Genomic DNA, 25,635 nt, shown 5'->3' on the forward strand with positions numbered 1-25,635 from the left:
CAGTAAATTTCCTAATTTAAAATTTTACCGTTTTCCAAAAGATAGTAGATTAGAAACGTGGAAAATTAATTCAGGTATATTTTACGTAAATATTATTTATGCAAGTTTTATGAACATTTTTTAATTTAATATAATTTTAAATTTAGGAAACATAAAATTATTTTCGATTGACGATGAAAAGTGTTATAATCGGTATTTATGCCAGGAGCACTTTTCACCAGATTCATTTATGAACCAGGTTTCAAAAAAATTAATAAAATCAGCTATTCCTTATAAATATAATGACATTATTGACCAACCAACATCGAGTGGTGAGTACTATTTTCTTATTTTGTTGCAATTAAATAACAAATAACAAATTTATTAGGGTGGGCTCAAACCTCAAATGCATATTTTTTCAATTAAATAACTTTATTCTACTCAGATTATTGAGATGGTATCTAAATAAATTTAGTTCATGTTGTAAAATAACAATCTATATTTTATTTAACTTAATTGTAGGAAGTAGTTTGAGTGCTGGACTGGTTTTTTCCGAACTTTCGCCTACAACTCCCATTAGATTTGAAGAACCTAAAAAAGATTACACAAGAGTCAGAAATACAGAGTGTGTTGAGCTAGTATTTCCTAGTCCTTCAAAATATACTACAACCGATATATCCGATATAATTGATATGCCTAGTCCCATTACCCCAAAGAGAAAACAAAATTATAATATGAACGATGATACTCCTAGGAAAAAAAAATTAAAACAAAAAATATTTACTCAACAACATCAAATGCAAAATAAAAAAAAACACATTTCCAAATTGAAAAACAGAATTAATAATTTAAAAAACCGTAACCATTTAAATAATTTGATTTCCTCACATAAATTTCGGTCCAATCATTCAAGAGCTATTGTTACTATGCAGTTACGAAATAAACGTCGCCAATGGACCATCGAAGAAAAAAATTTAGCATTAACAATGTTTTATAAATCGCCAGCAACATATAATTTTTTAAGATTACAAAACCTTAACCTACCAGGTCCGTCGACAGTCCGAGGTTGGATTGGTCAATCCAAATTTTTACCAGGTTTTAATAAAATATTTATGACCCATTTGAAAAAAAAATTTGAGTTTAAGGAGTACAAAGAAAAGGCTTGTAGTATTTCCTTTGATGAAATGTCAATAAAAGAATTCTTAGAATATTCTAAAGATTTTGATTTTATAGAAGGTTACGAAGATCTCGGTAGATTCGGAAGGACATGTAACACTGCGAATCAGGGACCAGAACCGGAACCGAAAAGAACCGGTTCTGGAACCGGTTAACCTTAAAAGTTTAGGAACCGGAACTAGAACCGGAACCTTTATTTCCAAAAATGAAATTTTTATTTTGGTTAGGTTAGACTAGTTATTTGGACTAGTAAAACTAATAACTCGCCCACCGTGCTTTAGCGGGTTCACTCAAACTATAAACGGAGTGTTGAGTTTTTTTGACGATGAATCGAAAAATAATAATATACAGTTTCTATTTACAAATAGATTAAATCAAGATACACTAGAAAACCTTTTTTCAATTTTCCGACAAAAAGGCGGATATAATAATAATCCTACGGCGAGAACAATCAGAACTTCATTTAGAAGTACATGCGTGTTTTCCTTAATCACTTCAAAAGGTACCAACTGTGAAAGTAGTCAAAATATAGACAATCCTGCCCTAGTGCAAGATGTTATTACACCTGACAAAACTATTAATGAAGAGTCAGAATCGTGTTCGGACACAGCATCCTCGTCTTCGTCTTCTTCGCCCACAAAAATAATATCAGAAAAATGAAACACGAAAAAAATAAATGAATCTATTACGTTACAAGATTGTTCTGTGACATATTTTTCGGGATACCTAGCTTATAAATGTATTAACAAATTTAATTGCATCGAATGTAAGATAAATCTAATTGTAGAAAAAAGTTTGAGTGATAAGAATCAAATACTGTTAATTCATAAAAATTATTATGATATCGAAAAACATACAGGACTCATGGCGCCGTCGGATCAATTAAATCACGTAATAGATCGTACTTTGTCAATATTTGAAACAACATTTCAGAAACTTCAATACAAGAAAAAATTAAGATCTACTTTATTGACAGTTTTAAAAAAGGATGAATTAATATCAAACTGGATCGATGAAAAAAATAATAAGTGCGCCGATCATTACGTTTTTATCTTAGAAAAATTATTAATATGTAAAATTTTTAGGACTTCAAAAACATTTTCAACTACATCTCATCAAATTAAATTAGCAAAATTAAAAATTCTGAGTCATATTTAGATAAAAGGGTACCTATGTAAATGTGACGTGTAAATGTGTAATTATTTTACTAAACTTTAATTGTATAACTCCTGGATTTTAATAATTATTTGTAATTTTTTATTATTTTTTATTAGTTTTAAATTTATTATAAATCAATAATTTACGATTGTAACATACAATTTAAAAATTAAAAATGAATTATCATGAATAAACAATTTAATCTTTATTTATCTTCATTTATAAACAATATAAGATTATATTATATAATACCTATGTGAGTATGTGACTGTGTTTTAAAGGAAACAAAGTAATAACCGGTTGTAGAATCATTGATTTTAGATTATATATATGTACGGCGCGCGACGCAATAATAATATATGTATATCTTAGGTAGGTATCAACAAAAATAGAAAAGGTTCAATAGAAAAAATAATTAAATGTTCACGGTAAATACTACAACGACCTCTGTTGAGAACAAAATTGTAGTCGCCGAATCTCCCTATATCACCGCTTATCTGTATATTCTAAAATCAATGGTAGCACAAGCAAAAACATTTGACTTATGTGAGACAGCTCTCTATAAAGACCTGGAATCCTTAAACCACTATTTCAAACACTGGAAATTAAAACCAATTCCAGTAATTCAAAAACCAGTATACAAAGGGCGCTGTGAGCAGAATAGTATAATAACAACAAATTAATATATATAACAAAAAAAAAGGGATGTTATGTAGTCATCCTCTTTGGATTATATCATTTTGCCTAAAACTCTTCCCTCATTTGAATTAAAATAAGAGTTGAAGCTGTCTCTTATAGCGAACGCTTCATTTGTTGCATTTCCCCCAACTCTGGATATGTTTTGCATACCTAATGTTGTATCATTGTTTTCTAATTCTCCTGGTTGCCACAAATTGACATCATCTCCTCTTAAAAAATTATGTAAACACACTGTTGCCATTATTTTTGTCAAGATGTTCTGAAGAAATTTGAAGCTTTTGACTATATATTCGAAATTGTTTAGCTAAAATACCGAAAGCATTCTCCAAAACACGCCTAGCTCTGCTGTGTCTATAGTTATAGATTTTATTCGACACATTTTGGCGGAGCTGTGATCCAGGATAAGGACGCATTATATGCTTATATAAAGGGAAAGCCTCATCTGCGACAATTGCATGAGGGAGTTCTGTATTTGAATTGGGCGACAGCTTTGAAGGCGGTATATCCAGTTTGTCATCATATAAACTTTTACCTAATTGAGAGTCTCTGAATATGGCACTATCACTGTTCTTACCATTGGCGCCAATGTCCACTGTCACAAACTTGTAATCTGCATCTACTAGTGCTAGTAGAACCACACTAAAATCTTTTTTATAATTAAAAAAAAATTACCCACTATTTTTGGGCTTTTCCGTCACAACGTGTTTGCCATCTAATGCTCCTAAAATATAAATATATTTTTGTCATTTTTATGTCATATTTACATAATTTTTTTTTAGGTCATTTTCTTATGTTATTAATAATATATTGAATATTATAAATATCTATGCAATTAGGGTATTGCCATTTGTTTGAAAACCCCTGTTCTATATTTTCCCACATATGGCAGTTAGGTGGTGGCAGGTACAGCGGAGATAATCTATCCCAAATTGCTTTACACGTAGTTTGAAGAACTTTTCCAATAGTATTTTCACCTAATCTGTAACTAAAAGATAATGATCTAAATGACCCACCATGTCCAAAGAATCTAAATTAAATAAAATAAAAAGTTGTATTGTTTTAACATTTTTTAAAAATATTTTAAATTCGTTAAATAGAATTACGTATTTTTTAATTTTTTTTTTAAATTTAATTATGTATGTGTATACTTTTATGTTATATTTTTATATTATTATACATATTTAATTTATTTAATTTCAGTCGATGTTTTAAAAAAGAGGTGGACATCTTTACGAGATTGCTATCGCAAAGCGTTGATCAAAAGAAAAACTAAAAGTGGCCAGGCAACAAGCACAACTAAACTTTGGAAGTATGAACAACAAATGTCTTTCCTCAAAGCTCACTTTGGTGATAAAAGACCACAGACAAGTAACTTGCCAAATACAAATCAAATTTTAAATGGTCCTGAAAATGTAGTGATAGTGAAATAATTGGCTCTCCAAATATCGAAAATAAACAGCACGTTGATATTGAATCAGACGATAACAATGGTGATGATGCTCAAATAAATTCATTAAATTCAGTGTCAACAAATAAAAGAAAACTTTCTTTCACTTGTTATACACATAGTCAAAATATCAAGAAAAATAAGTGCTCCGAATATCCATCTAGTGCAGCTCTAGTGCTCAAAACCTACTTAGATGACAAAAAATCGAAAAAAGAACGTAGTTCGGATCATTTAACGTCATTTTTTAAATCAATGGAAGATACAGTTAGAACTTTTTCACCCATGCGACAAATAGAAATAAAATCTAAGATACCGGCATTAGTTACTGAATATGAAATAAAAAATATAACTGAGGTTTATCCATAACACATTTTTTTCCAGTCAATATTCATATTGGCCTTCCAGTTCTACAAGTTCCAACCAACAGCCAACATTGCCAGCTGAAACCACTCAAAGATCTGAAGCACACAACAACGATGACAGAACTGAACCACATAATATGTTATTTTCAAATAATCAGTACACAGAGTTATAAAAAATAATTTGTTTGTAAATCTTATAAAAAAATTACTCGTTACATTAATATTACAGTGTTTCACATGCCTATTGTATTGGCGTATTGTTATAATTAAATGGTAATAAATTAAAATTAAAATTATTTACTCTCAAATTATAACATATTACCTTTGTATTCTGTACTACATTACTTCAAGGGTGTCATTTAATAAAATAAAAAAAAATATTAAAAAAAATAATCAATCAAATACTGACCTGAGTGTTACTGCTAACCGTTCGTCTGCTGGTATACATTTTTGAAAGTTTGTATTTCTTTTCTGTATGTCAGGTTTTATATACTATAACAATTGGCAAAATTTTTCGTAACTCATCCGGAAGTATTGAAAAAAATTTTTATTGTCCTGTTTTAAATGCGGGAATAGTGTATAGAACTCTCCTTCTTTTTCTCTTGCCAAATGTATGCTATGAACCCACTGTCTTTTTGTCGTATATTTTTCGTTTTCTTCAGCTTCTGACAAAAGAGCTAGTGTGAATATCATGTCTTCTTCGTAACTACTTGTATCACTCATTATAATATCATATTTTATAAACACTTAAAAATATTTAATATAAATAATGTAGCAATAAGCCTTAGTTCGACCGCCGAGCTTGAGCGATGAGATCAAAATGACCAAGTATATCCTATTGGTTCCGACACAGTGTGCGGACAAAATTCGTTTCCGTTCCGACGATAAAAATTCGTTTCCGTTCCGATCCAGTGTGCGACAACCTTAACGGTTTTTATTGGCAAAAGAAAGTTAACCGGAGGTGACAACGAGACGGCTGTTTTTTCTTGCCTGGTGAAGGGGGAACCGCGACCGATTACTGTGTTTACAGTACTGCGATTTTATTTTGTGATCTCCGATGTCGCTTCGGTTTCGCGGGCATTTTAGGCTGGCTAGAAGTTTGAACACTCAGGTTTGAAAAATAAATTATTTGAAATTAAATACTTAATTCGTTGATAGTGAGTTTGTAGTTCAGAAAATGGGTCTTGTAATGAATCAAACATATTTTCTACTTCTATTTTTGTGGAAGAATTGCAATTTAATATAGGAACAACTTTACATTTTAGTTTTTCTATTATACCACTTGAAAACAGCTCTATAACACTTTCTACTACATCTTGTACCAATGAATTAGTAAGGTAAGGCCTTGACATTAATTTTGTAATAAATTGTAATACACTTTTTTTTTAAAACTCATCGTAAGGAAATACATTTATACTTCTATTTTCACTGTCTAATATTTGTATAGTATGATTATTGATAAGGTCATTTATAATTACAGTTTCCTCAATTAATTCATATGATTCAATATTATTTATTAAGGGTGAGCTAACGTCTTCAGAAAATGTAGTAGAAGATTTATTTAATATGTTAGGTGATTCTACTGAAGATTCAACAATGGTTTCAGTTGTCGTATTATCTAAATTGAGTTCAACTTTTTGATTTACTCTATTACGTAAATGTTCTCTATTTAAATGCTGCCTGAAATTTTTTATACCGGTAAAATCAAGTGAACAGCCTTGTTGTTTACAAAGATAAAACGAATTATTTCCAAGATCATGGTATATTTTCATATGCCAAATTAACTTTGATATGGAACAGAAATTTTTTATGCATAAATAACCTTTATACATGATATATTAAAAAAAAAATAACAAAACTTTTTAAATAAGAATAAATATTAAATAAGTACAGAGAAAATAATTATTTCAGTTTATATTAGTTAATAAATGATATTAATACTTAAAAATTATAAAATAACAATTTACAAAATATGATCATTTTTTAAAGCATTCATTTTACTTGACAGTGTTGTAATTATTGCTGATTTTTGGTCATATATAGTCGTAATCGTAAAATTATATAGATGAAGTTGTAATATTAGCCAAGATTCATAACACTCACGTGGATAAATGCAATGTAATGAGTTGTATGTTTTAAAACAAGCGTTTAGTGCTTTAAGTGGACAGTCAAAATTCCAACAGTTATCATCTACTCTGACATAGGATGACTCAATAGAAAATATGTCTTGGCCAACTAAAACTATGAAAGGCTGTATTGTTGTTCCATACTGTAAATACTTTATCCTTCTTCTGCCCAGTTCAGCTTCAGACTCTGTAAGGTTCTGTTAAAACAAGGAAGTATTAACAATATTTATTTATTATTCTCATAATATAGGAAACATACAGTTACATGAACCACAAACGCTGCAGCAGATCCCGATAGTAACGGCTTCCAAGACTTTTTTAGTGTTTTTTTAATTTGAGTTTTTGTAGGTACCAAGTATGGAATGAGTAAAAGTTTTAATTCGTTAGCTGTTTTAATACCTAAATATAAAACACCATGAATAAGAAGTTAAACTGTTAAAGCATCTGGATATTGGTACATTAGAACATTACCTACTTAGTACAAATCATTAGTAAGTATGCAATGGGTAGGTAAATTGGGTACCTAACATAGTACATGCAGGTATGCAATTATTAAGTTTATAACATTAAAATAAATATAATTATTAAATTGATAATAACTACCTAGAGCTTGATTTAATAAACAAGACTAATGAAATATAAATAAAATATTTAATTTCAATGAGCCTTTACAATAAGTTTTGAACGAGTTTTGAATAATAGCAGAGATAACTAAAACTATTTGATGAAATTTGGAAATTAATACTAACTTCCTCTTAGTTGTGCAGCATCAAGGTGTTTTAAAAGTTCTTTGGCATGATTATCTTTTATTGAACTCCGCCTTAAACCAACAATTGTGTCAGAAAATAAAATCCACTTTTTAATAAACACAGACCAATCACTAAAAGTTTCATGGATCAGTGGGCATTCAAGTTTGAAATCTTCAGAAATCTTTAAAAAAATAAATAAATATTTAGTATATAGGTACAATAATTTTATACAAAAGTAACAGCCATAAATAAATTAAATGGTTTAATTAATTACAATATTTATATTTTTAAATATCCTAAGCTAATTATCATATTTGTTTATTTAATGATTAGCTAAGGGAAAACTTACTAAGTCATGTCTTTTCGAGCTACACAAAATTGGCCGTGATTTAAAAATATTTGAGAGATGATGATCAGTTATAGATTTATTATCTACACCTTGTATTTCAGATTTTCTTATTTGATAAGTAATTATCCAATTACTTTTTATATCGCCAAAATTAGCTGACAAACCATTTTGACTAAGCCAGATTTTAGCTGTTACCACATTTTCTAAACAATATAAAAATTAATTAGAAATATTTATAATACTTTGAAATTACCAGAAAATATTTGTGATACAATATCAACTGAAGTAGAGTTTAGTTTTTTCTTGTCGGATTCAATTGCAAATATGCTACGCAATCTACGGGATACATTTTTCCACCTTTCAACCAATTTCCTTTTAGCATGGGTATTGCCTTCCCCAGCAGGTATGAAATATACACTCTATAAAAATAATATTTGTAACTACACAAATTATTGGTTCAACTAAAATGTTATCTAAAACCTTTATCTCTTTAGGAAATACTTCACAAATTAATGTTGTTATTTTGCGAAAAAATTAATCTGAACTTCTAAAAAAATAAAAAATAAATTTATCAAATTAACGGTTGAACGGTAAATGTTCTTGTTGCTGTTACAGATCATATAGGTATATAAGTATATAGATTGTAGCAATAGCACTTATAGTGATTGGTGTATTTCTAGATATTATAAAGGCTTTTGATTCAGTTAACCATACAATTTTATTTTAAAAAATAGAATTTTGTGGTATAAGAGCAATGGCTCATTGTCTTTTTTGGTCATACTTAGATTAAAGGTTTCAAAATACAAGATTAGACAGTATTCATAGCCAAACAGTTAGAGTTAATTTTGGTGTACCATATAGGGCACTGTTTTAGGACCTTTATTATTTATAGTTTACATAAATGGCTTATTAAATATAGATATTGGTTCCGCGTCATTTGTCCGGTTAATAATATCCGGCGACATTTGGTCCGATGAAAAAATATCCGTGGCGAAAAAGTCCGATAATTTTTCATTATTAACAAATTTGTTTAAAATAGTTACTTAAATAAATGTTTTGTACTATAAAAAGTGATATTGTTTAAAATAAGTTAAAATAAAGTTTGTTTAAAATAAAATTAGTATGATATCGTCAAGTCTTAGATTATAAGAATAGTACAGACGGACAAAATACCGATCGATCTTATCTGTACTTCGCTCGGTCAATTATAGTTTATGTATGCGAACAATCTTATCATATTTAGTGTGCGTTCTGTAATCTGTATACGTCTATTTGATAATAGTCCTCATAATTTTGTACAGTAAAAAATAGTTACATTGAAGTTTTAAGACAGTTATTAATATTAAATCCACAACTTGACCCATTATCGATCCGCATAGACTTTGAGCAACCATTTATTTCTGCATTTGGCGAAATTTTTCCTAAAGCTGTAATAAAAGGATGTTTTTTCCATTTTGGACAATGTGTTTGGCGTAAAATATAGACTAATGGTCTACAAAAAAAATACGGAGAAGATTCTTAATTTGCGTTCCAAATATAACACTTGTGTGCTTTGGCTTTTATTCCGGTTCAAGATGTAGCAAATGCTTTTGAACAACTTTTGAGTAAATGTAAATTAATACAACAAATCAGTTACCTTTCAATTTCGTTACCATTTATCTGAGTTACCTTCCTACCATTAGTTTTTAAGCACACACTCTCACATATACACATCTACACACCCACCATACACTAGCACTCTCTAGTCTTGCTCGGCGATCCCGTCCACTTCTTTAGAGCCGCTATACACACATACACAGGTCGGCAGTGGCGCAACCAGGAATTTTTCATGGGGGGGGGTCTGAAAAAATTAACCATCTTAATTTTTATAAACAATATAGGTACCTGTTTTATTAACAATATATTATATATTATTATTATTATTTTAAATATTAAACAAGTATTAATTAAGATATATTTTTATAAAGAAAAATCTAAGCGGCGTTTTATTGAAGCTAAAACGTCAATGACTTCATCTTCTGTAACTGGAACTTCACGGTGTATGTTAAGAACCGCTAATCCATTTAACCTGGTTTCAGAAGTCGAATTCCTCAAATATGTTTTGATTCGCTTCAGTGAAGAAAATGACCTTTCTGACTCACAAGATGTAACTGAGTACAGCAAGGATGTGCAATAAATTATAAATATTTGGATAGAAGTCCTGATTACACGTTAGTAATGCATCTAATGCATTCTGAGGTTTAACATTATTTGTATTTAAATATCTGTGCCATAAATCAACTTCAGACACAACCTTTTCATAACTTTCGACATCTTCTTGATAATATTCTACAAGATGATGAAGATCACTTTTAGCACATGGATTTATCAATACTTGAAAACCAGATATTATTTCTTTATGATTATTGAAACGATCATTTAATTGTTGTATTATAGCATCAATGAATGGAATAAAAACTGATACTCTAAAATAATCTTCTGGATTTTCTGTAGAAAAATTACTCCTATGTCTTTGTCTTTTAGCAAGTCTTGGCATTTTTATTTCAATATCCATTTCATTTGATCTTTTAATAAGATTTTTAAACAAATCATTAAAGACTGTTTTAGCATTTTCACGAATATTAATTAATTCATTTAAAATAGTGTTGATGTGACTAATTGCTTCAACCAAGTCAATGTTTTGCTTTTGTAAGTAAACACTTAGAGGTTTAGTATACTGAAATAGTTTAATAATTACAGATAGACTAATGTTGAATTCTGAAGTTCCTAATGTTAAAATTATTTGATTGGCTTTTGTTGCTACATCCTTATCCGGCCATGTAATCATTTCTTCCAAACTATTCAAGATGACAGGTAAAAAATCATAAATTGTTTCAACAGAGCTATGGCGTTCTACCCAACGGGTTGGACAGAGACGTTTTAGTTTTTCTTTTTTTGAATGACAACCATCATCTTTCATACTTTCCTCTTTTTTAAACATTTCTAATTGTTCAGTGAAAAACTTTTGTCTTTTAGGTGTATTAAAAAATAAGTAAACACTTTCAATGGTACCCATAGTATTTCTGATTTGTGGTAAATTACAAGAATATGATATTGAAAGATTAAGGTTATGAGAACTACAATGAATATACAGCGCAGTGGGATATTTGTTTTTAATTAATGTAGCAACTCCATTAAATTTGCCACTCATAGTGGCAGCACCATCATACCCTTGACCTCTTAAATGTTTGATATCTATGTTCAAACTTTTTAGTTCATTTATTATTGTGTCTGCTAGAGCTCTACCACTCACATCATGAACAGGTACAAACTTTAAAAAGTCCTCATGAATTATTTTATCAGTAGAATCAAAATATCTGGCACAAAGTGAAAACTGCTCAATACCGGAGATATCAGCAGTCTCATCAGCAATAATAGAAAAATATTTACATAAATTAATTTTTTTAACAATTTTTTTTGACACTACTGTATAACAAGCATCAACAATCTGGTTTTGTATTTTCCAGCTGATATATTGGGCATTTTTTTTACAGTTTTCTCGAGCTAATATATGGCTATTATCTCCCGATATTCCAGTTGCGTTTATATAAAATCTCAATATTGCGCGAAAATTACCATCATTTTGTGTTGGTTCATTTAATTCCAAAGGACCATAATCTCGATGACCTCTAATTGATATTCCCTGACGACCACAGAGTATCACAGACTTTATAACTGGCAAAATTATTTTTCTATTATCTTCTTTTTGTTGTCTTGAAGCGATATTTAGTTGATTGTGCACAGACGGTGTTTGCCCTGAAACTACAGTAGACAAAGATTGAAAATCTAAAATACAGTTGGTATGATAATTAGTGCTTTCGTGCAATTTAAATTTTTCTGTAGCGTGCTTCCAATTTTTGAATGGCTGACTACAAAGCTGTCCAAGCAATTGACCTCCTTTTCCTCCTTTTTTAATGGCAAATAATACACAGTATTTACAATAAGCACCATCAAATAGACTACTGTAAGCTATCCAATTCCATTTATCAAGCCAAGAAAGTTGAAATTTTAATTTTTTATTGCCATGCAGTGTAATTGGAAAATTATGGTTTTTACCTGGGATCCAAATTGTATTAAGCGCTTCAAGTTTTTCATAGATGGACATTTGTTTACCAATATATGCCGTTATATCAAAAATGCTATGATTGTTGTCTTCAGTTTCTTTAGAGTCATTGGTACTTGTAGAACACTTGACTGATAAAACACTTTTATCAGGAACTTGTGAAGAAGTAGCAACAACTGATTTTACACAGAGATTATTAATATTAGTACTACTAGAACTAGGTCTACAAGTAGTAAAAAAATCTTTTATAGAACTATTCATTGTAGTAAACTAAACTAAACGAAACTAAACTACTAAAGTTCTAAGACCAAAAAAAAACAAAAACGAAAATATCAATTTATTGTAACGATAATCGACATTCGAAATTTATTGCATTTAATAACAGTTGTTGATAAATCAGATATCAAGAAACATAGAGTTTACTCTATGTCTAGAACCATGGTCATGGTAATAATTATTAAGACCACAGATAACATGTAAACTTGATAGTTAATGGCTATTGCACTGTAGCAGTGTAGCCACAACATTATTACTTAATTGTTGTAGTCAAAAAATCAATTTATATTTATTCAAGTTTTATGAAAATAATATGATATTAATTTACTATTATACGTGCCAAGGGGGGGGGGTCCAGACCCGGAGTCCACCCCCCTGGTTGCGCCACTGCAGGTCGGTCGGTGTGTACAGAGTGCGAACGAAGTATTTTGGTGACCGGCCATCACGTTTTATTATTGTACGTTCCCACCCCGAACAAAAGCAATAGAATGGTATTATAGTTCTGAGTAATTTTTTAGTATAATATACAAAATATGAGTTAAGACGCCAATTGGCGTCAATCAGCATCAGATAAGAAAAACGTGTATGTGGTGCGGATGAAAACGAAAAAAAAAACTTAAAATTACTTCCGCACATTTGAATGTGTACCTACTGTCATATGATCCACAGTAAACGTGTTAAAAAAATGGGATAAGTTATGGTGACAACTTAGTGTTTGAATTACTTTTAAATGACGGCAGTTCATTTCGCAATTTCGTTGGACTAACTAAGTTTGATTTTGAAGAACTTCTTCGTTTGGTAGCTCCTAAAATCTCCAAAAATGATACCAACAAAACATACCGTATAAACTATCGTGCCGCTTTCGAGTACCCGAAGCAAGAGTAAAAAAATTTCAGTAGTTTTCAAATGCTCCGTGAAAAACAAAAAAAAAATAGTGAAAAACGGGAATTTTTAAGTAAAACCAAATTTTTGACAAAATTGAATTTTTAATTTGGCTGTTACTCAAAAAATAAAAACTGTAGATACTATATTGCATATATGCGCAATATATATATATATAATTGTATTACTAATTTTGCAGACCCCACGATCGGAAGAAGGTTGGCTTGAAGTAGCATTGGTGGAAACATCGATGGGAAACATATACAAATAGAAGCACCAGAGAACAGCGGAAGTGTATATTATAATTATCATGGCACATTTAGTATCGTGTTGATGGCTGTAGCAGATGCTGAATATCTTATTCTTTATTCCAATGTAGGATCCCAGGGCAGAATTTCTGACGGTGGTGTTTTTGCAAATACAACATTCTACAATAAACTTATGAAAAATTTGTTAAAACTTCCAAAACTGACATGCTTATCAGAGAAAATTCAAAGCCAAGTTACTCCTTTTGTATTGGTAGCAGATGATGCATTTTCATTAAGCACAAACCTTATGAAGCCCTTCCCAGGTCTATATCTAAAAGGTTCCCATAAAACAGCATTTAACTATCAATTAAGTAGAGCTCGGCGGATTATTGAGAATGTGTTTGGTTTGCTGGTGACTGTTTTCCGAGTATTTAGAAAACCTATTCCATTACACCCTAAGAAAGTTGAAAGTGTAGTACTTGCTTGCATTTCTCTACATAACTTTTTAAGACGAAATGCACAGTCAGTACTCAGTACGGATGTACACACCACCTTGGATATTTGATAGTGAAGATTTAGATACTGGTTCAATAACACCTGGTTCATGGAGAGCAGAGACTGAGGGAAGTATGCTTGATTTACAGCGCATCCCAAGAAATGTGTCTCAAGAAGCAAAAGAAATCAAAAAAAAATGTACCAAATTTTTTGTTTCAGGAGAAGGATAAGTACCGTGGCAAGAAAGATTTGCATACATTTTCTGGACTATGATTATTATTTTAGTTAATGGTTTCTTATTAAATTGTCAATTTAATCAAATATAGTTTTTTTTTATCAAATTGTTAATCTTATTTAATTGTCTAATTAATTTTAAAATTTAAAAGATGGTTTCGGAAACAATAAAAATATTTCATGAGGTATTATTTCAATACATTAATTAATTTTATATTTGTGTTATTTCTTATTTTATTTGTACTAATATCACGATGGGTGTATTGAATGATTATGCGATAAGAATAACAACCGTCCAACGACGTACACAATACACATGATTACATGAACAAACCACAAATGGTTGCTTATAGTGTTTATAATTATTTAAAGTTATTTATAGTTATGTCCCAATATTACGATTGCGACATGAACGACAATATGTCTATAATATGCAATATAGAAATTGTTGATGGCAATAATTTTTAAGTTTACAATAATTCAATTTAGTTCATTTATTATAAATAAATAAATTATAATATAAATATTATTTATTGATTTATTAAGTCAGTAAAATAAATTCAGTTTAAACTACTACTTTACTACTTTTTAACAACTAGATGCCTCATACCTACCTCCATTGTACTGCGACTCCCTTTAGAAATGTTATTTTTTACGAGAAACTACATCATATTATACCCGAACGTCCCGAACCCTATCCGTCAACTTTTAACCAGTTGCTGAGATACATGTTTCCAACAGTGTTGTCAACATGTTACCGATAAAATGTTGCTTGGTCTGTACGGACCTTTACATAATAAACTACTTATTTACTTATTAGACATTTCTATTAGAAGATGAGATTTACGTCGACATTTGGCTCTTGCAAATGTATCAATTAAATCTAACAAAATATAAATCGCAGCGCCGAATGTTGATATTATTAGATTATACTAATATACTATTTGTGGCATGAATACTCCCGATAGACGGCATAATCGGACAATCATAGACCTATAAACCAATGGACAGCGCTTAGAAAGAGACGTCGGGTGTACAATATACAGAGAGCACGAGAAAAGAACAAAATAGTATAATGTATTCCTCAAGGCAGTAGCTGCGGGGGGGGGGGGGTCAACCCCCCCTGATTTTTTTTTTGAAATAAGATTTAATTATTTTTGAAATAAAGATTAATTTAATTTCAATTATATTTTTATATTTTCATATTTTACTTTATAATATAACATATTTATACTCTAAACCCCCCTAAATATTTTTTCTGGCTGCGGCCTTGGTATTCCTATAGTAGTTCCTTATGCGGGCTCCTTCACTATTTCCTAACACTGTTGACACGGAGGAGTGGAATGTGCTGTACATTAGTTTATAGGTCTATGATGGTGATAAGAAACTTTAAAAATAATACGTTTTTTGTTGGCTATTGCGGCTATTTATATAATTGATGCTACATATATTATATTTCAAAATTACAGAAAAAGAATTTGATAATTCTCACTGAGTCAATGTGTTATACTATCAATATCGAAAAAAAATGAAATCCCTTGAAAAATTTGCCGCTTTAGGCACTTGCCTATGGTGCCTGCATATAAGTATGCCACTGAGTTTGGGAGGTTAAAAAAAATGTCCTATACTTTTCTTAATAATCTGTAAAAAAAGAACAAGCGGATAACACTCTGATTAGTAGGCTTCTAGAGGAGTCACTGTAATAGTGTAAAAAGTGGATTTGTTAAATTTGAATTCAATTGTATAAAATTATTGTATACGAAGAACGATTCTGAGTGAATACGTTCTGACAGTCTATATTATCAAGTATATTTTATGATATTAATGTTATTAAAGTAGGTAATTTATTTTACTATTAGACATTAGTAATACAGAACCTTAGAATTAATTAATTTATGCCCGAAAAATTGCAATTGAAAATGTCATAATGTGTGTGCAATATAATAATATACTTCAAAAGTTACAAGTACCCACGAATAATATTTTTAAATTACAACAAAATAACTACAATCTTTATTCATTTATTCTTCCTTTAAATATCTAGTTTCGTCCAAATTTTAAATATCTCTAAAAAAAAACTGTGCACAATAAATATGTTTATATTTTTTTATATTTTTTTATATTTTTTTGTTACAGAACAAAATACTTATGAGAAACTTTAATTTAAATTTTCAATCCTAAGATTTTAAAAAGCGGGTAAGTGAATGTCGCTGTGCTGTACATTAGGTGTCTGGAGGTCGCTGTAGTGGATGGTATTAAATTTGAATCCAATGAGATGATATCATTGTATACGAAGAACTGAGAGTTGAATTAATATTATTCTTAAATTAACAGTGATGCTGGAAAAATATTAAGTATACCTCTGTAAAATTGAGCTGTTTTGGAACCGAATTTCAACAAAATGATAAACGTTATTTTTTGTGAAACTTTGCAATTTTGTCCAAATTTGAACTTAAAATGTCTGAAAAAATAACTATTTTAAATTTTCGATTTAATAAATATTATCAACATTTAAACTTGAAATTCATCTATAAAAAAAATTTACAATTTTAATATTTTTCAATTGCTATTGTAACAATATCTTGTAATACATTTCCACGATTTTTGATACAACAAATAACATTTTATTAACATTTACAGAAAAAAAAACTAAAAAATTGATAACTGAAAATGTCAGTCAACAGCTTAAACAAGTCAAAATATTTTTAAAATTTTATCAGGTATATGAATTAATGAAATAAAAATATGGTGTACATTTCAAGTGTCTACAGTTATACATTTTTGAATTACAACAAAATAAAAAAATGTGTACATAAGGAATGAAGTGAATGCTATAAAAATTTCAACTTCAAATGCTCATCAAAATTTTATTTGACTTTCCAGTAGACATTTTTTTTTTGATTAAAGTAGAAACTTCTATGTAATCTTGAATTACAGAATTAGATTTAATTCTTTTTCAAATTTCTCACTCAAAAAAAATTGTGGCAATTTATTTTTAATATTTATCAACTCCCATTATAACAATATATTGGAACCTTGGATTACAATTTCAAATAACATTCAACTTTATTTTTAAGTTTTATTATTTTTGATAAAGGTAGACACTAGACAAACTTATAAAGAATTTTGTATTCATTTTTTTAATCTTAGATATACCTAAAATGAAAATTTTGTATGAATTATTATTTGCTAATTTTCGTGATTTTTTACGAATTTTATCAAAATTCTAAGTTAAAAGAGTAAAAAAACACTCTTAAAAATGTATAATGTTTTTAACTCAACTTTATTTTAAATTTCCATTAACAACAACTTACGAGGAACCATGTATTACCTTTACAAGTTTTTTGATTGGGGGAAAATTGGTCATCAACTTTGGTTAAAAAAAAAAACAATAAATGAAAATTTCATATGCCTACAAATAGTTTAGCACGAGTCTAAGTATTTTGAAAATTGTATGGTGTTTAGAAAATGCTAAACACAAATATTCAGTGAAAATTTCATATATCCAAGGTCATCTTTGTTAGAGTTACACTACAAACCAAAATCGATTTTTTCGAAAAGTGGGTTTACGTAAAAATTCCCGTTTTTCCTTAACTTTTTGTTTGTTTTTCCTGTTGATTTTGAAAACTATTGGAAACTTTAAATTTTGACCACTCGAATGCACCAACTAGATTTACTTTCCCACCAGAAAAGTTGCTGTTGAAGATATTCGAAGCTTTTTTACTGCAAGAAACCGTGATCAAAATCTAAAATCAACATTTTACACATTATTAACCACAAAATAATTTGCACATTTTCGATAAATTGTAACTTAACTTTAAATGCTAATAAATGAAAAATGGTGCCTTTGTATATTTATGATTTTCATGTAACCGTTAGCCGTTAGGTACCGTAGATTATTTTCACCAAATGTGAATTGGTGAAAATTATTATAATGACATTTTCTACACAAGATACATGATACATGATATAATGTCCACATTGTTTGGTTCTTTTTGTGTTATACACAGTACTGTACGACTATATTTGACATTTTCTATTTCTTTGTTTAAAGTTAATAATAATTTTCAATTATGTTTGATATAAATATTAGTATTATAATATTAATAATATAATAAATGAGTTTGAAAATTATTTAAAATTAATTTAATTCACTGTACCTATTTAACCTATTAGATATAATGGAAATTAGTAAAATAAATTACCGTAGTATCAATATAAATCTAATATAAAAATACACTTGATTGACAGACTGTCTAGTGTCTACCTCCAAATAGTTTTTAGTGTATATAATGATCTCTCATTGATTTAAAATATCTAACTCGTACATTACAGTAATTTGGTAGTTGTGTAGTGATTGCCCGATCGTATAAGATGACATTCGTGGGTAACGAAAGGTATGTCGCTGTATTGGATGTTGTTAAAAAATTTGTATTCAATGAATTAAACCATTGTATACGTTTTTAAGAAAATCGATTCTGAGTGAAAACAGTCTGTCACCCTATATTACTAAATATATTTGATAATAATTATTTTGATTAAAGTAATTTATTTTACTATTAGGAATTAGTACCAACAACATTGCATTAATTTCATTTTTGCTAAAAAAATTACATTTGAAAGTTCCATTGCGCGTTTAAAATATAATAGTATAAGATACAATTTTCATGTACCAACGAATAATATTTTTAAATTACAACAAAATGACTAAAATCATTTGTTTATTGTGTTAATATGTAATTTCATCCAAATTTGAACTTAAAATAACTATAAAAAAAAATATTTATATATTTTTTAGATTTTTGGGTTACAGAATGATCTACATTCGTGGAGCCTTGTTTTAAATTTTCAATCCTTGGCTATAAAATTGATCGTTTTATAAATTTTAAACATTATAATAATCTGTACATTTTCAATTTATTAAATGTGTCACAATTTGAACTTTAAATGCTTGTAAAAAAAAATTGTGCATATGTCTTTTTAATATTTTTCAAATGCTATTATTGTAACAATATATCAGGAATCTTGTATTAAATTTCCACGATTTTTGACAAATAACATATTATTGACATTTACAGAAAAAAAAACTAAAAAATGTATAACTGAAAATGTCAGTCAACAATTTAAACAAGTCAAAATATTTTTAAAATTTTATCAAGTATATGAACTAATGAAATAAACATATGGTGTAATTTTCAAGTGTCTACAGTTATTCATTTTTGAATTACAACAAAATAAAAAAATGTGTACATGAGATATTAAGTGAATATACAATGCTATAAAAATTTCAACTTCAAATGCACATAAAAATTTTATATTTTAAATTGTGTGGATTTTATACTGCATAATAATTTGCAAATTTTAGCAATGTTGATTAATCTCTTGAAAATTTCAACTTTAGACTGCTGTAAAAAAATTGTGATTGTATTTTCAATATCTTTTAGTTGGTATATGAACAACTTATTAAGAATCTTATAACACATGTTATATCATAATTTGTTGTGCCTTCTATCATACATAAATCAAAAAACTAAAAATTGTTCAACATTTAAAATACCTACATAGCACTTGTCTGATAAGATGTGTAGTTTGTATTTACGTACTCTTTCCGAACGATTTTAGGCACAATTATAACAATAAAATGAGTTTAATATTTTTATTTTATCTAACATGTTATCAGTTAAGATTTTTGAAAAAAATGTTGTATTTTTTTTTTGTACATGCATTATTACTCATACTTAATTGAACTGGATAACTGAGTGTCTGCGTACTACCTATGCCTACTGCAGGCTACTACCAATATTGATAATTTATATTTTCAAATTTATGGTTAGTAACTATTCTACTGCGCTATATTAAAATACTATGTGCACTGCGATAACCGCTCCACGTACAATATTGCTCCCCACAGTTTTTAAAAGTTCTCCTGAAAAGCCCACCATCACTCGTCGAACAGACGAAAACGTTGGACTGTGTGATTTACGGGATCGGAGCCGTGCACGTGTGCACGTGTACACATACCTACAAATGTATATACGTGTTATATAATATACATTATACATAACGCGGCGCGTGGTATCAAAAATATGCTAAGATCAATATTGCACGCACAAGTTGCTCCGCGCCCGAAGTTTGCCGAGCGCGTGCAGCGGACCGCCGAGGTCTCGCGATTCCTGGAATTTCCCGATACGTTATACCGCGGCCGGCGGTTACTATCCGTACAGTACATATATATATACTATATATACACACGTATACAGTCGTTATTACGCCCCGACCAGCGCGCACCACCGCGGAAAGTCGAGCACCACCGCCTCCACTGTCCCGCGGACGTCGTCGCTCCCTGTCCGAACCACCAACGGCTAACCCACCCACCCGTCCAACTTCCCCGACCGACCCGATAGCCTTCTGCATTCTGGTAGTGGGGGCGAGGAGTGCCTCGACACCGTCCGTCCTCGCCGCTGACACTATCATTTCACGTACCATGCGGGACGAACGCGAGGCCCGTCTCGTTCTTGTAACGCTATTATTATTGTCGACGACCGCGCCGCTAGGCCTACAGACCACTAGCCCGCCAGTCCACCTACCACCCGCGTTTGGCTGACGTCTACCGCTCCGCTTCACCACAACTAGAGTAGGTTGATTTCTCGCCGGCGCTCGCGACCACAATGAGTATCGAAAGAGCCGACGCCGACGAATCCGTCGATTTATACCCACGCCACGGCGTCCGAATCCAGTGCTTTGCACGCACCGCGAACGAAAACGGTAAGTGAAAACGATGGTATTATTACCTAATTCATGTGGGTGCAAATAGAAAATGAAATCAAGGAGGGCATTATCATTTTTTCAATATTTTTAATAAAAAATTGTCATAAAAATCTCTTCCCACCTCCCAACAAACAATCCAGAATAACAAAAAAAAAAATTGTACGATACAGGACTTAATCAAAATAATACATTTAATACATCGGTAAATTATAGGAGCTTAATTTCCATTTTCCACCATTGAGTATTAGAATAACCAAGCCCCACCCTATTTGCGCTTTTGTGGTACTATTAGCAATAATAATATTTGTAAGAATATTTGACTGGGTAAGTGGAATATGTCTGACGTCTTGACGTCTGTGTGTGTATAATGTCATCATGTCACTACTTTCTTACGGACAATGTGGAAATTCGAGGATTTTTACAAGTATGAATAGATGGATCTATAAGTGCAATCTCAATAAAAAAAAACCGAAAGGGTGCTTAATCTCTGCAATTAAAGGATATTTAAGTTTAAAATATAATTAATGTGGTTACTGACTTTTTAAGCCAACATTTTGTATAACAATTTAATATTTAACACTTTAGTTTATTACAACATTTTATAGCAATTAATAATAATGCTTAATACGACAATACAGTTAATTTATACTAGTTACATTTTCAACTTTTTTTATCGTAATCAATTTTGTTATGTATTATTTTTTTTATAATATTGACAAATCTGTGTAAGTCTGCTCTGCGTCTCTATCCCATTGAAATCCTAAACCAAGTCTGATACTGTTCTACATAAAGTGATTAATTCCATCCACGTGTCTTATTTATTAATTATTATTATTTAATTAGTTATCACATTTTATTTAAAAAAGGACAAGGTAAATAATTCGACAAATTACTTGTAATAGCTTTTAAACATTTGAATGCACATTAACATAAATTATATTTTTTGAATCTATCAATTTTCAAATCAAGATCTTAGTTAATCTGTATGAAACCATTTTTCGCAAGCTTAATTTTAGCTCTAAGTGATGTAATTCCAATATTAAATAAATACTGAAATTAAATTGGTACCTACTAGGCTGAACTGTAGTCTGTAATTGGCGATCTCATATTTGGTAACGAAACATCTCCGCCGGAACGCGATAAGACCGGGTTTTGTAGAACTGTAAAAAATTAAAACAAGAAATTGAAAAATAATAAATACTGTTCTGTAGTCTATATCATTCTTCAACATTTTAAATGTCCAATAAACATTATTTTTTCAGTGTTCCTTAGATTACAAGTGGTTTTTGGTTTATATGTACGAGTACATGCCTATACCTACTTAACATTTGTAAAAGCAAAAAGATTGATTACACAAATAAGAAAAATATTGCAGCGATGCTAATCATGAAATTGTTGGTTTCTAGTATACTTAAGCTCTCCTCTATGGTGATCATTAATTTTTATTGTATATATTACAGCGATTGTCAACCTTTTTGGGTCTTCTGCTCCTTTTGATATTGGAATAAAATATACGGCTCCCATACATTTTTTTGAGATTTATTTCTTACAATGAAAAATTGAATACAATAATAATAGTTTTAATATTTAATGGGATGGCTATGCTTGTTTTTGTTGCATAATATTATCGAATCGTGGAGTAAATTTTAGTCATTTCTTCAGTTAACTACAAAATGTGGATCTCATTACCTTGTAAGTCACATGAGTACGATAATTATATCAAAAAACTTCATTTTCACATTTTTCACAATGTTTTTGTTTTTGTTCGAAGAGAAAAAAATGAAGTTCTTTTCGAAGTTAAATGACCTAATTCACGGTTATCGCCAGCCGATCTGTCTCACATACACGGACGCACAACATGTATTGGTGATCGAAATTAACGGCCTCAAAAAAAAGATAACAAAAACTATATTTAATATTATATTAAAATTTCATTTTTAGTTTCGACTGCGAACGCGGCTCCCTTGATAGTATCTGACGATAATTTACATTATTTTCAACTAATTGTTCATTATTGCCTATTGGTGTAACAATTAACTCTGTACTTAATGTTTAAACACATATAATTGTTATAGCGGTGTTCTTATAAAATTAATAACTATTAATAATTATCCCTTTTCATTTTAAACGTAATAAATTACGCCATTTTGATAAATTGTACCTATCGTAAATTGAAAATTTGTTTAGATGTGAACTTTGTTGACTGTTAATAATCGACGAGAACAAAATTCAACAAAAAGGACTGTCCATACTATTTCATATTAGGTAATAAAGATAAATCCAGATAGAAAGTAAGGCATTTGAGTTGATCGCCACTCATGAAAAGCATATTGGTATATTTTTATTCGTGTATAGATTCAAATAAAAGTTGAATTATCTAAATTTAATTTATGCAACACAAAAATAATTAAATTTTAAGTTAATATTATCAAATCGTTTATAGTTGAAACTACGTACGACTGTACGAGTGTAATTTTTTCGAGAGGGAACTTGCAAAATCCCACTTCACGAGTACCCAAATATGTATCGGTGGAATTGATGTATTATAGATCCGACTTAAAAATCAAATACCTTTGTGGAAGTGTCTTCATTTCAATTATTATTAAAATGATAATTAAGTCCGTCATTAAAAAGATCCCCTGAATTGCCCCTCAAGTGTTGAAGGTATGTGTTTATGAACCATATACTCTTCCACTACGTAAACAGTTTTATTGATCCGGTATTTTCTTTGAAAAAAAGCCATTTTTGCTATTCATTGTGTGTTTATTCCTCGTCAAATAAATATGACATTAACATAACCTATAAACTATAACTTTGGTACCTAAAACAAATTATTCGCATGAGTAAATGGCGATATAATTTAACCCTTTAATAGTTAGTGTTTCGAATTGTATTATTGTAAGTTGCAAATTGCAGTTTCAGTATTTAGTTTTTAAGTATAACCTTTATAAAATATACCACTTGGCACTATAAACATTCCTAAATGTCTAATATTCGAAGTAATGAATAAATAAATAAAATAAATATACGTATCATATAGATACATATATTTTTATATTCGTCTAAATAAACAGTAATAAATATACTGAATTTTCAATGATGTGTGATTATTTTTTTGTGCTATCTTGGAGGTTAAAAAAAGTGGAAATTTCAAAACAATTTTAGAATGAGTCAAGAAAAACAAAAAGAAAAATAGTATTTTCAATATTAATATTACTATTTCCCGTACACAGTATATTATTCAAAATATTTTGACTATTTTTTATGCTATTTATAACTATGAAAAATATTTCTAATTTTCTAAATTATTTTTCAGTTAGAAATTTAAAAAAAAATGTCTTTTCATTAGTTATTCTAATGAAAGATTTCCAACAAGCTTCTCTATTCAAAAAAAAATGAATCGGAAAGTTACGCTATTTATAGCCATGAGATATTTTCGAATTTTCTAAATTTTTTTTAATTATTCAATTCGATTATTTATTTGTAGATATAAATTGTATTTATTTGTACAATTGTGCTAGGATGGCAAAATGTCTCCGCTCAGAAACGTATGTAATGATTCATCATTGAATTCAAATATAACATCCATTACAATGATATACTCGACAATTACTGTACAACAGAACGGTATTCATTTGTCCACTTTTTTTAGTAATGACATTTACTTAAGCATTAGGTTGATACACCAAAATCGGGTGAGTATCCACAGTTTTTATTTTAGGTGATGTGCTGATAAAATTAGTGAATATGAATACTAGAAGTTACGAACACATTGTTAATATATTTCGTACTTATACCTACAAGAAAATCAATTTTGCACAGCTTACATTTTTGTTTGTATTGTGAACACAATACACCGTAATACCGTAACTTAGTATTTTGTTTTTCTGTTGACACAACGAATAAATTTTTTTTAATCCATTGATGCAAATAAATAGGTAGGTATTACAAGTAAAAATGTACAAATAATCTTTTTTGATGAGATAATTATCAAACACATTCTTCTATCAAAGATTTTAGTTAGCCATCCTAAAGTTAAACATATAGCTTAACTTACATTTATAAAAACTTTACATAGTATATTTCATTGAGTAGCTGGAATCCCGTCATCATTTACAGTTCCTCTATAAATAGATATTGTGCTGTTTGAAATATTTAGTACTTACCACAATTACTACTTAATGTATTTTATTTTAGTACAAGACATCAGTTCACCTAATAAATATGTGTCGTATCGTACATAGTGTGTTTTGCTACTAGGCCATTGTGTTGTAGTAAGTTTAACCAACCAATTTATAAAATATAAGTATAAGTTGATGTTATAACAGATTCTAGATTAGGTTAAATAATTCTAAATATAGGAATACTAAAAGGCAACAGTTAACAGACGAAAATATGACTGGTGTTGAAAACCCGAACTTCTAATTTGATTTTAATAAATATAATATCAAATATGCAATGTGTATGTATATTAGGTACATTTATTCGATTATGTATTTATCTTTAGATACCTATTATACATACGAGTATACAATGATGCACCTATTATCTACTAATCTACATTTGACAACAATAACTCATAATA

The 25,635-nt window shown here is 29.5% G+C and overlaps 1 protein-coding gene and 1 pseudogene across 1 annotated transcript in view; one reads left to right on the top strand and one right to left on the bottom strand.

The window, feature by feature from the left end:
* Positions 1-10,004: 10,004 nt before the first annotated feature.
* On the bottom strand, positions 10,005-12,408 carry LOC111039590 (annotated as a pseudogene).
* Positions 12,409-20,748: 8,340 nt separating this feature from the next.
* Positions 20,749-25,635, top strand: part of LOC111039588 — a 35,792-nt gene continuing 30,905 nt past the window's right edge. Inside the window, exon 1 of the mRNA XM_022323166.1 lies at positions 20,749-21,047. The gene's annotated coding sequence lies outside the window, so the exon portion shown is untranslated. The remainder of the gene's footprint in view (positions 21,048-25,635) is intronic.

The sequence above is a fragment of the Myzus persicae genome, unplaced genomic scaffold, assembly GCF_001856785.1.
Source record: "Myzus persicae strain clone G006 unplaced genomic scaffold, MPER_G0061.0, whole genome shotgun sequence".
Taxonomy (NCBI): Eukaryota; Metazoa; Arthropoda; class Insecta; order Hemiptera; family Aphididae; genus Myzus; species Myzus persicae.